Raw genomic sequence first — 12,937 nt, forward strand, 5'->3', positions numbered from 1 at the left:
GACCTAAAAAGTTGTCCCCACGGTCCTAAAACAAGACTATAGAGACGGGGAACTAAGAAAATTTAATATAGGTCCAGCATTTAAATACATTCTTCATACGAATCCTACCCACCATGCGTAAGACATGTAAAGATGTATCTTTTCTATTACTAAAATTTTATGTCCCACATATAAACTTCAGTAAGTAAACATAAAAAATATGTAAGGGAATATATATATATCAATATAAAACCGAAACCGCTACAAACACGTATATTGATTCTCTAGTAATGAAGTAAAGGCAGTATCTGTATATTTACACGAACTACATACTATTTCATACGCATTAGGATAAATCATGTTGCAAAATACACCATTATTAATTCAGCATTACTATCCTAGTGATGCTTATTTTACATGAAACATAGAACGTGTTATGTGTCTGAAAAATTAACAAGAACCTATAAAAAAGTGCTGTATTTGCCACTAAATTTACATAGTAGTATACTACACAACATGTTTAGAGAATATACTATACAAATACATATAAATCATAAAACAAACATAACCACATATTCACAAAACAACAGATATAAAATATATCTATGGTATAGAGATGTGTATGTGTAACTATATACCCTTATAGGACAACAATGGCAAGATATTTATTCAAACGACATCTCCACAATGCTTCCTTTGAAAATCAAAACTATTCCTGTATATCAGTGTAGCTGGACTCAAAAGGGCAGTTCTAATCCTACATCTCATAGTGGAGGAGTGTCACCCCAGGTGAACATGCAGGGTTATATACCAAGACAAATATAGATATATAGGATGAAGGGTTACTCAAAACACCATTCTATCCAACTAAAACATACCCTTGCTACATATGTATATATATCAAACCAAGGGCTAATCTCAAAACGCCATTCTATCATGTTAAAACATGCCCTTACTATAAAATATAATAAGCACTAAAATAAAAATTAAAATATAAAACCTGTATATATAACCTGAATACCTAAGTACTATACTTATCTATTCCATCGTGAACATCTATAATATAGGGAGTACGTGTCCTAGTGTAAAATTAATGATGTTTAGTAAATCCAGCATATACTGTAATGTTGAACAACAACTTCCAAGGTGGCAAGATATCCCTAGCATTAAATGCTTATACATCACACTCCTAAAAAGCTATAGATAAAGAAAATGCCCGGTTGGCTAACCACAAATTAAGAGGAAAAAAAGGGGGATAATACCCACTTTTAATATCCTAACTTACTAGGGAAGTATGGGCTATAGAATTCTAGAGAGCAAAAGCCAACTTTATTTACGTTCAATCAACATCGGTTTAATAGAGATGAAGCCATTCAGCCCTGGAGAATTGTGTGCCGCTAATTTTAAAATCCAGTGTAACTCGGCTCTAGCCAACCTTTGTTCAATACTACCTCTTCTTAAAGTTGGAATAATTATGTCCAAAACCCTAAAAGTGAAAGAATGAGAGGGACACTCTTTAATATGCCTGGCCAATGCATTAGTGTCATCCTGCTTGCGGATCTCATAAAGGTGGTCATAGATACGGTCCCTTAGCCTTCTCTTGGTTAGACCCACGTAAAATGCTGTACAAAAAGAACAGGTGGCCAAATAAATCACATTTTTGGTATTGCAGTCAGCATAGTACTTGGGTTTGAAAACAAAATTCATACTGGGATGTTGATAAGTCTGTGTATTGCTAATGCTCTTGCACCTTGGGCAGTGTAAACAAGGATATGTTCCTTTTCTGACCAGGTCCCCTAGTACTAGACCAGTGGATTTCCTTATATTCGTGACCTGCCGGTCATTACATAATTGCCTCTTAAGATTGTTGCAATTCCTATAGCAAAATGTTGGTGTAGGTCCTACAATCTTACTAATTTCTTTATTTACCGAAAGGACATTCCAGTGCTTCCTAATCACACTTCTTACACTTTCCACTTCATTGGTGAATTTAATGACATAACTAAGCCTTTTTCCACGGATATTGGGGCCAATAGTGGCTTCCATCCTACGTCCATTCTTAATATGGAACACCGGACTAGCATCATGTTCTAAAACTCCAAAAATTTCATTTCTTACCCTTCTAACCATAGTCATGTCATATCCCCTATCCCTAAACAGGGTTTCCATATTATTAACTTCATTCAAAAGATCATCTTTGTTTTGACATAGTCTAGATACTCTTATAAATTGACTAGTGACTATGCCACGAAAGGTATAGGTTGGGTGCATGCTATCTGGTGCTAACAATGCATTCTTCCATACAGCTTTCCTGTAAATCCTGGTCACAATTTCACCCTCTTTTGTCAGCCTGAGCGTGACGTCAAGGAAATTAACTTCATAACTTGAAATCTCCACTGTAAACCTCAAAAAGTCTGTTGTAGTTTGTAGATAACCAAGGAAATGATGAAAACTATCTGACGTACCTTCCCAAACTATAAGTATGTCATCCACGAACCTTCTATAGTATCTTGTGTATCTAGAAGATTCGTGGGTAAACAGGAACAACTTTTCCCACCAGTAGACCACCAAATTAGCATAACTATTGGCACAGGGGGTGCCCATGGCAACCCCCCATGCCTGTAGATAGTAGTCATTTTCAAAAATAAACACATTGTTGTTAAGCACTGTGTCAAGAAGCTGAGTTATCAGTATTATTCTATCATTTGTATATTGTGTTTCTTTATGCAAAAGCTCTCTAATGTACTGTATCCCTATATCATTAGGGATAGAGGTAAAGAGCTTTTCCACATCCATGGTTATGAGGAGGTACTCTGTGTCCTTCATTTCTAAATGTAGGCCCTTAAGGCTATCTATAAGTTGGTAAGTGTCACTAAGAATGGTGTGACAATTACTCACTACTGGATGTAGGAGGCTCTCCAAAAAGATCGATATATGGGCGGTGACCCACCCCTCACCTGCTACAATAGGTCTCATCGGAACAGGCCAAATCTCTTTGTGGATCTTGGGGAGTCCCTTGACTATGGGAATAACGGGGTCTGATATTAACAAGTATTCATACATTTCAACACTAATTTGTCTACATAATAATAGATCATATACATTTTCATGAACTGTTAGTATAATGGAAGAGACCTGCTGTGCAGTGATGTGCTTATAGGTATTGTGTTCAGACAACAATAGCAATCTCATGCTGTTCACATAGTCATCCACATCCATCAGAACTACACCCCCCCCTTTATCAGCAGGTTTCACAATCAGATTATCATCACTCCTCAATTTAACCAGGGCTTGAAATTCATCCCTATTGAGATTGCAAAATCTTCCTTTTGTGTTTTTACATGCTGAAGAAAACAATGTGTAGAAATCTCTTTCGCATAGATCTAGAAAACATTGCACCATAGGATGTATAGGAGGTATAAAGGTACTATTATTTTTAAGTATGTTACGAGATTTAATTACCTCACTCATCCTGGTAACATCAGTCGGGAAAAACAACCTTAGGCAAACTCGTCTACAAAATAATCTTAAGTCCAAAAGAGTGTCCTCTAATGATGTTTTAGTTGACGGAATAAATGTAAGTCCTCTGTTAAGAAGGCTATGCATAGCTGTGTCCATATTATAGCTAGAAAAATTAAACACAAGAGTCAATGCCTGGTTCTTCTGTTGACTATATTCCCTTCTTCTGAAGACTTCCGTTTTCTTGGTCCCCTGCTGCTGGATCTTCCCCTGGAGTTGGGGGCAAACTTCCTTTGATAAGGTAAAAAAGATGGATTCGAGGTGCCTGGTGTACAGCTGCTTTTAGGTATAGCTCCTGGATTCTTATAGCCTTGCATGGCCTCTTGATTAGGTGGAGGTGTGTCTGTGGTTGGAAAATCTATAGGGTCTAAAGCGCTCACCCTATTAGAGGAAACCACTGACTGTGGAATAAACTCAGAGTTATTAAGCTGTTGAAACAGATTATTAGTAGATACAACACTTGCTGCTAGATTACTATGCTTCTGTACATACTGCATAGACTTGGCCTGACCTTCTTGGTACCTAGGCCATACAAAGACATGACCATTTTGGAAATCCAACAGATCTCTCCTTAATTTATGCTGTTTGGTCTTACACAGTCTCTCACCAAAAGATTTAACCTGTGTAAATGTCAGTTGAAGTTTTTCTATGCAATATTCTGAGCTGAAATTATCAACTAACCTTTGATAAAGCACATCAGTTCTAGCACGGAGGTCAGTTTCCAGTGGAGAAAAATAGTTCAAAAGTAACTTCACATAATTAAAGCCCATGCCTATATTCAAGTCTTGCCACTGCTTCAATAAGGAAGGATGGGAGTCCCCATACCTGCTCAGAGTGCGTGAAAACCATTCAAAGCTTCAGCTGAGGAAAATACCTCATAAATAGCACAGTAGACTACCCCCATCATCGAAATCCAAACCCAATTGAAAGCATAAGAAAACGGAGCTGCTCACCAAAAGAAACAATCTAACCACCCACCCACGATAAGTATCTTGCTTGTATAACTGAGACAGGAACTTAATCACCGATGTAAGCCCCAGTTGTACTTTATCAATTCCAGTTGTACTTTATCATTTCACTTTATCATTTCAGTTACACAGGAATACAATCACCGATGTAAGCCCCGATTGTACTTTATATTTCAGTTACACAGGAATGCAATCACTGATGTAAGCCCCAGTTGTACTTTAACATTTCACTTACTAAAATTACCCCCTTGGAAAGGCTTCAACCTACTACCAAAGACCACTTTAAAAGTTAACAAGTGAACCATACCAGAGACACCAGGAAAGACCGCAAAATCACACCACACCATATCTCCCCTTCTACCAACAAAGCCATGCAAATACTCACGTCCACAAACACCAACTGAAAACTATGCATTCACAACCAAAACCACCAAAAAAAAAAACTTAAACCCTTGACACCCAGGATTCCTACTGCATTATCAAATTGCTGAAACTTCGAACCTGAAAACATCGAACACAAATGTTCAAAGTTTCAGCAATTCAAATAAAAAAAAAAAAAAAAAAAATTAAAAAAAAAAAAACAGTTCAATAACTGTTGTAAGCAGGGGGGCAAGCCCCCCTGCACCCCCACACCCCCTCTCTTTAAATATACCAACTCCGATATCGCACTACAGTGTGGAAAGGGGACTGTAGTGATATCTCAGAGTTGGTATATTTAAAGAGCAGGGGGTGTGGGGGGTGCAGGGAGGCTTGCCCCCCTGCTTGCGACAGTTACTTTCTGTCCGTTGTTTTTTTTTTTTTTTTTTTTTTTCAAAATTATAAAACTTCGAACAAACAAGTTCGATCTTGTGGTGTTCGAAGTTTTATACTTTCGATCACGTAATAGGAACCCTGACACCCAGCCTTACCCACCAACTAAAAGCTGTCCAAACCCTACCTGTACTAGAGTACCTACAGGTCATCACAAACATGCTACTTGCAGCAGGAAATTCATGACAAATTGTGATTCCTTACCCAGTTACACTTGCGTAAAACCCATTAAGCCCCTCCCTACCCTTATCTCATTTCCTCCCAGTCATGCTATATTCCCATTTAACCATTTCATCCCCCACTACATTACCCTACTTCTCCTACCCTTTTAATTTCCACTACTATTTCTACCTAACCCCACCTGAAGATGTCCCTGGATAAATTGGTTTGTTACCAAACCTCATTCACTGTAGTGTTTTTCTCTTTTTGTTTCCATTGGGAGCCTGTGAACATTACATTGGCCTATTGTCCCTTAAATAACAGTAGGTCTGCCACAAGTCAAACCTCTGTGAACTGGCCTTGTGCAAAATTGCACCTGTGAGCAGCAGTCAACTGAGATTATTGTCATTGTGCAATGGAAGCAAGTTTAACATGAAGAGCCTCACTGCCAAATAACGTGTTAGTAATGTATGCGCCTACTCTATACTGCAAAGTGGCTGAGACATTCTCCCCAAGGAGTAGTCCTTACACTTTAAGGATCACTTACCAAACTGACAACTGTGCTTTCTCATGATCATTAGATTACACTGTGTAAACCAGTTACTTCATACCCCTGGTTTCTAGGTGTCTTCAGTCAGTAAATTAATGAAAACATGTTCTACTTTGTGCCTTCTTAATAACTGCTGACAAAGGCGCCAGAAGATGTTGAAGACTGGGGGGGGGGGGGTGAGAGAGGCACTTAGTGATCTAAAAAGGGTATTTTTTATAACTATTTACTACCACAACATAGATTCACTTGGAGGACATTTTAAGCTTAGCCAATTCCCTTTTGGTGCTTGATTCTTGAATTAACATTTTCTGATTGGTCTTACCTATCCCATGGCTGATAATTGTATGCCCTAGTGAGAATAACTGTGATCATTCCATAGATGACCCATATAAGGGATGCAGCATTTAGGAACTGCCACATTCAGATTAATATTTATCTGTCATATCTTCCTGTATGCATCTCTCTCAGCCTTCCCCTCATCTCACCTGCTGTTTCCCCTGTCCTAAATCTCTCTATATCAATACACAACTAAATGAGTATTGTTGCTTTACTACCCTTCCTTAGCCATAGCTGTTCTACACTAACAGACACCTCACCAAATAAATTCATCTTCCTTCATATCAATATTCCCCATACATGTGCTCTTAAACACCCAGACATCTCAAAAATCAGTTTTAAGCCATCACTCTCAGCGCAATCTATTATTTTATATTTCAGCTTCTGCTTTACCCAAATAAATCCTCTCTACTTCTTATTTTAACTGCATCCACATCCTCTGTCCCTCAAATCCCTTTATTTCTCAGAAGCATATTTCTCCCATAATTCCTCACACTAGTACTTGCACAGTTAATGTCCTCTCGGCATCCATTTCCCTCACAATTCCAACAGAACTCCAGTATTGCGTCCCCAAGAAGAATTCCTCTGAACCTCATCTGAAAATCACACCCCATTTATATCAGCACTCATATATCCTACTCTTCAAGTAGTTATCCAAAGCAATGGATGTTTTCTCACAACCTGGGTTTTAAACATGAAATCAAGCAGAAATGTCTCTAACTGTACCATTGTGCCTCCATAACCATAAATCTTAGGGGCGACATCGACCCAAACCTAGATCCAACTCATCACATACCGACACTAAACACCATATCTATAGCAGCTCCTTTATCACTACTGCTTAATTCACAGTCCCACCCAGGCCTTCATATATATCATACCATCTTTGAAATATTTATAACAAAGGCCCTCAAGTGCATGCATATATAGCACTACAAATTCCTGACATCTTAGTTGTACAGAAACCTGACTGTCTGGCAAGAAATAAAATATGAAGAAACTGGACCCCCAGGCAATAACATTTTCAGATTCATTTTCAGATACACAGTTAGTTTAAACATAAGATAGCTTAGTTGACATGCTATTCTTACATGAATTACTAGGGAGATGATAGGATGTTATATGTAATAAGAAATGGAATGTTAAACCATATGTGAATAAATAAATTACTAGTTAAATGTGAAAGGTGGGGCATTCCAGAAATCATGTAAAACTGGGATGGGTGTCAGTGTCACCTGGTGTGGGTATGTGTGTGTGTGTGTGTGTGTGTGTGTGTGTGTGTGTGTGTGTGTGTGTGTGTGTGTGTGTGTGTGTGTGTGTATATGTATATGTATATATATATATATATATATATATATATATATATATATATATATATATCTATATATATATATATATATATTTATGTGTGCACACACAAATATATGTGTATGCATGCATATCTATACATATATACACACACATTATACATATACATGTAGAGACATATAGATACATTTAAGAATGCATTCAATTGTTTTACATTTTTCATAGCTACCTTTTCCTTTTTATTGCAAAAGAGCATTTGTTCAGTGCATGGAAACCTTTTCCTTCATTTAAGGTACCACCTTTAATGTATACCATAGGACTTTTCTTCCTCGGATGTATGTGTGTACTTATTTTTGATAGGCTTAACTTGTAGATGATTCTGCTGAATTATTGTTCTTACCTATATATTTAGTTTGTTTGGTTTTACTCAATTTGTTGAAATACACAAACTGTATTCATGGAATGAGTTTAATAAAAATAAATAGTCCAGAGAGTTCCGTTGATCTACTCCATGGGGATCTTTAATCACTATCTGAATTTACACAGGCTCAAGCAGATGGACTTTACTTAACATCTCATCCAAATGGCAGCACTTCAGGAATGTAGCACTACAGTATCAGTATGATGACATGAATGCAAGTGGAGTGGAAAGAGAATACATAGCTTTCTAGTTTTCTTGGCATCAAAGGTTAATGTACTACCTGCTAAGCTGTTGGCATTGTGTACTATGGTATAACGCATCAAACTGTACTTCAGTGATGAAATATTACAGAATGCATGAGCTATGAATTTAATATTCTTTATAATAAATATGCATACATATTTTATATATATATATATATATATATATATATATATATATATATATATATATATATATATATATATATGTATATATATATATATATATATATATATATATATATATATATATATATATATATATATAGGTTCATAGGTTCATAGGTTCATACTAGGCTATCTACCCTAGGGCATTTATAAGCCTAGCCAGAGTATGTTTGGCTTTCGCCACCCATTTTAAATTAATTTTGCTATGCCCTTTTTCGAGGTTAGTATACTGTGCCTCTGTCTAACAATGACACCGAAGTGATACCCGGGGTAAACCTGCGATCTCCCATCCACTCATCAAGATTCCTCTTGAAAAGAGTCAATGAGGGACTCTGCCTAACCTGGACTGGGATTTTATTCCAGAGTGAAGGGAGCCTCTGGGTTATGAATCTGTCCCTCCAGCATGTCCTATTTATTTCAGTGCTGAGGTTCAAGTCTCTCGAGCGTGTAGCTCGATGGGATTTGGATTTTTTGAGGTGCAGCATGTCCCTTAATTCCGGGTTGGACATGGCCTTATACGTCAGGCACAGGTCACCTCTGAGCAGGCGGTATGCCACTGAGTAGAGCTGGAGTTTCTTTAACCGGGCAGCATATGGCATCTGTTTGAGCCCTTTGATCCTCTTGGTGAGGTACTTTTGGGGTCTTTCCAGTTGCTGCAGGTGTTTGGTAAGGTACATCCCAAAAGGGGCATTGTACTCAATTATGGGCCTGATGAGGGATGAGTAAAGAGGCATGATGACCTCCCCTAATCTAGATGTGAATCCCTTCATGATTAGGTGGGCTATATAAAATGTTTTTCTAACCACTTTGGCCACGTGGTTGTCAAATGAGAGATTGCTATCAACTTGGGTCCCCTGGTCCCTAATTACTTCTTCTGTAATTAATGGATTACCACCTATGTGGTAATTTGTGGGCACTTTGTTTTTGCCAAAGGGGATGACTATACACTTTTTGGCGTTTAGCTTGAGGCCATGGCTCTGGCACCAGTTGTCTGTTTCTACGAGGCCCTTTTGAAGGATGCTTGTGCCGGCTGGAGAGTCGATTATGGCGCCCAGTTTGCAGTCATCTGCGAACTTGGTCAGCCACAGTCCTTCCGTGTTGGCCTGTACCTCCGAGAAATATATACCAAACAAGAGAGGTCCCAGGACTGAGCCTTGTGGGACGCCACTTGTAACTGGTTTGGAGTCTGACATGGCTCCAGCAATTCTAACCATGTGGGTTCTGTCCTTGAGCCAGTTTGCAACCCATCTAGTGACATAGGGGTTTATATTTAAGCTGGTGAGCTTATCTATAATGCCCGAATGGGGTATTGTATCGAAGGCTTTTGCGAGGTCCAGATAGGCTGTGTGGACCACCTTCCCTTCGTCAATGGCCTTGGTGACTGTTTCAAAGAAGTCAACCAGGTTTAAGAGGTAGGATCTGCCCTTAACAAAGCCAAACTGGGTAGGATCCAGTGTCTGTAGGTCCCCAATATCTTTATTTATGAGGTCCCTGATGATCCTTTCCATAGCTTTGCAGACCAAGCTAGTCAGGCTTATGGGGCGATAGTTTCCAGGGTCCGTTGAGGCACCACCTTTGTGGAGAGGGACCACTGTTGCTGTACGCCACTCTTTGGGTACATATCCTGTAGTAAGGCTAAGATTGAACAGTAGTTTTATGTTTGGGTTTAGCTCTTCTTGGAGTTCATGTAGGACGCAGCCTGGGATACCGTCTGGTCCCATTGATGCTGTGTTTTTTGCTTTGGAGAGGGCGGCTCCCACCTGAGCATCTGAGATGTCAGGGGGGCAGCACTCTGCTGGGATAGATATTTGCCCTTTTGGTGGGGAGGGTGGGGAGAAGTTTGCGCTGAACCTGTCAGCTAGGATGTTGGCAATGTCTGTGGGATCAGTGTATTTTTTGTCATTTTGGACTAATTCTGAGCATATCTGGGAATTCCCACCCAGGTTCCTAACATAACTAAAGAAAGCCTTGTGATTATCCTTAGTGTCCTGTGCAATTTTTCTCTCGAAACTGGCCTTTGACGATTTTATGAGTGCCCTTAGTTTTTTGCTAATACTGATCAGAGATGCCTTCCCTTTTTGGGATTTTGTTCTATCATGTAGTAGCTTCCTCCTTCTATTGTATAGTTTGTTTATGGCTGGGGTCCACCAGACAGGTCGTCTGCCTTTGGAGGATTGGGTCTTGGTTTTATTTGGGATTGCATGATCCATGCAGTCCTGAAGGTGTTCATAGAATGCATTTATAAAGGATTCTGCGGTCTAGGCTGTATTTTCCACAGGCCCGGGGGCTTTGAAGGATTCCACCTCGGTTTTGAGGAGTGTGAAATTTGCTTTAGAGAAGTTTTTCACTGTGGTTTTCTGGGCAGGGGGTGGGGTTGGGATGTGAATATCCAGTGAGATCAGTTTATGGTCTGATCTTACCAGTGAGGGATACACTTCTGGTCTGGAGCATAGAGTCCCCATGTTGGTGATGATCAGGTCCAGTATGTTTTCCCCTCTTGTGGGAGTGGTAACAAGTTGTTCCATAGCATTTGAGTTTATGAATTCTAGGAACCTTTGGGCAAGGGTGTTGGAGCTAGAGTAATGCTCCCAATCTATGTTTGGGTAGTTGAAGTCGCCCAATATAATGGTGTTCGGAGAGACCTTCATATTTTCCAGTGTTCTCAGGAAGGCCGAGTGGGGTTCCTGGGTTTGGGAGGGTGGTCTGTAGCAGGCTATAAACTGGAAGGCAGTTTTACCCACTGTTAGTTGCACATGGATAGTCTCCGATGCTTCGTGCTTTGCCACCAACCTGGAGGTGTGGGTATCTTTGATGAATATCGATACTCCCCCTCCTTTTGTGGTTCAGTCCAAGTTTTGGGGCCGAAAAGCATGGTATGAGGTATAACCTGGTAGTGCTGGGGTGCTCTCGGAACCCCTGAACCAGGTTTCTGTTACTGCACAGATATCGATGTTCTCCATGCTAAGGAGAGTTTTGAGTGCGTGCATCTTGAGGTTTAGACTTCTAGCGTTGAGTAGCATTACTCTTAGTTTCTTATCCCTTGTGATACCTATGGAGGTGGGTTTGTCTTTTGAGCCTTGCCTAAAAAGGGCACTATGAGGGTAGCAAGAGCCTTTGCCAATATCCGAAAGCCCAGGGGTGACAGGTGCAAGCCGTCCCTAGCAAAGCATCGTGGCTTGTCGTGCATATCATCCCAAGCTGATAGGCATTGGATCCCCTTTGAATGACACCAATACTTAAGCCAATTGTTGAAATTGATCATCTTGTCTTCATACTGTGGCATCATTCTTGGTGAGGGTAAGATGCTACTCAAGGTCAGGGTCATACCAGCCTGGGCTACATGCTCAATATATATCTATATGGGTCTACTACGGTTGACTGAAAACTCACTTCACTGAAAATGAAATTGCTAGGACCATTTCATTGAAAGCTCACTTCACTAAAAACTCATTTCTTTGAAACTCATTTCGTTGAAAGTCATAAATGGCCTTTTCCCCACTGTAGTGTGACCCTGAAGTTAGTATATAAAGTAAGGGGTGTGTGGAGGGGGCATAGCCCCCCACATATTATAAACATTTTAAACTATACACAGTGACACTTACAATTGCAATAAATAACTGTTTCCAAAAGAGAATATATAACCAAGATATGTGAGGGGGCTTCGCCCCCCCCTTACTTTATATACTAACTCCAGGGTCGCACTACAGTGGGGAAAAGGCCATTTTTGACTTTCAAAGAAATGAGTTTCAGTCAAGTGAGTTTCCAGTAAAGTGAGCTTTCAATGAAGTGGTCCTAGTAATTTCATTTTCAATCAAGTGAGTCTTGAATCAACTGTAGCAGACCCATATATAAATATATATATATATATATATATATATATATATATATATATATATATATATATATATATATATATATATATATTTATACATATATTTATATATAAATAAGTGAGCTTTCAGTGAAGTGGTCCTAGTAATTTCATTTTCATTCAAGTGAGTTTTCAATCAACCATAGTAGACCCATATATATCTATATCTATATCTATATATATATATATATATATATATATATATATATATATATGTATGTATATATGTATATATATATATATATATATATATATATATATATATATATATATATATATATATATATATATATATATATATATGCCCATATATACATATATCTATAATATATATTCATGTATGCTTACAGCTGACAACAGCCAACTCTCACATGAATGCTCTGTTGCACTGAATTTCTGCTGGCCATCTTTTGCATTGGATCACATTGCACAGGGTAAGGGCAGTGGGGTAAGAGAATTTGCCCTTGCCTCATTGTTGTGTGATCTCAGAGATAATATATATAATTAGCAGGGGTGTGGGTGGTAATGGGGCACTTGTCCCACCCACAAAAGAAATAGTTTTCCTTTTTCTGATGCTCAATCATTTTA

This window comes from Protopterus annectens, chromosome 1.part0 (assembly GCF_019279795.1).
Source record: "Protopterus annectens isolate FY-2018-M chromosome 1.part0, PAN1.0, whole genome shotgun sequence".
Taxonomy (NCBI): Eukaryota; Metazoa; Chordata; order Ceratodontiformes; family Protopteridae; genus Protopterus; species Protopterus annectens.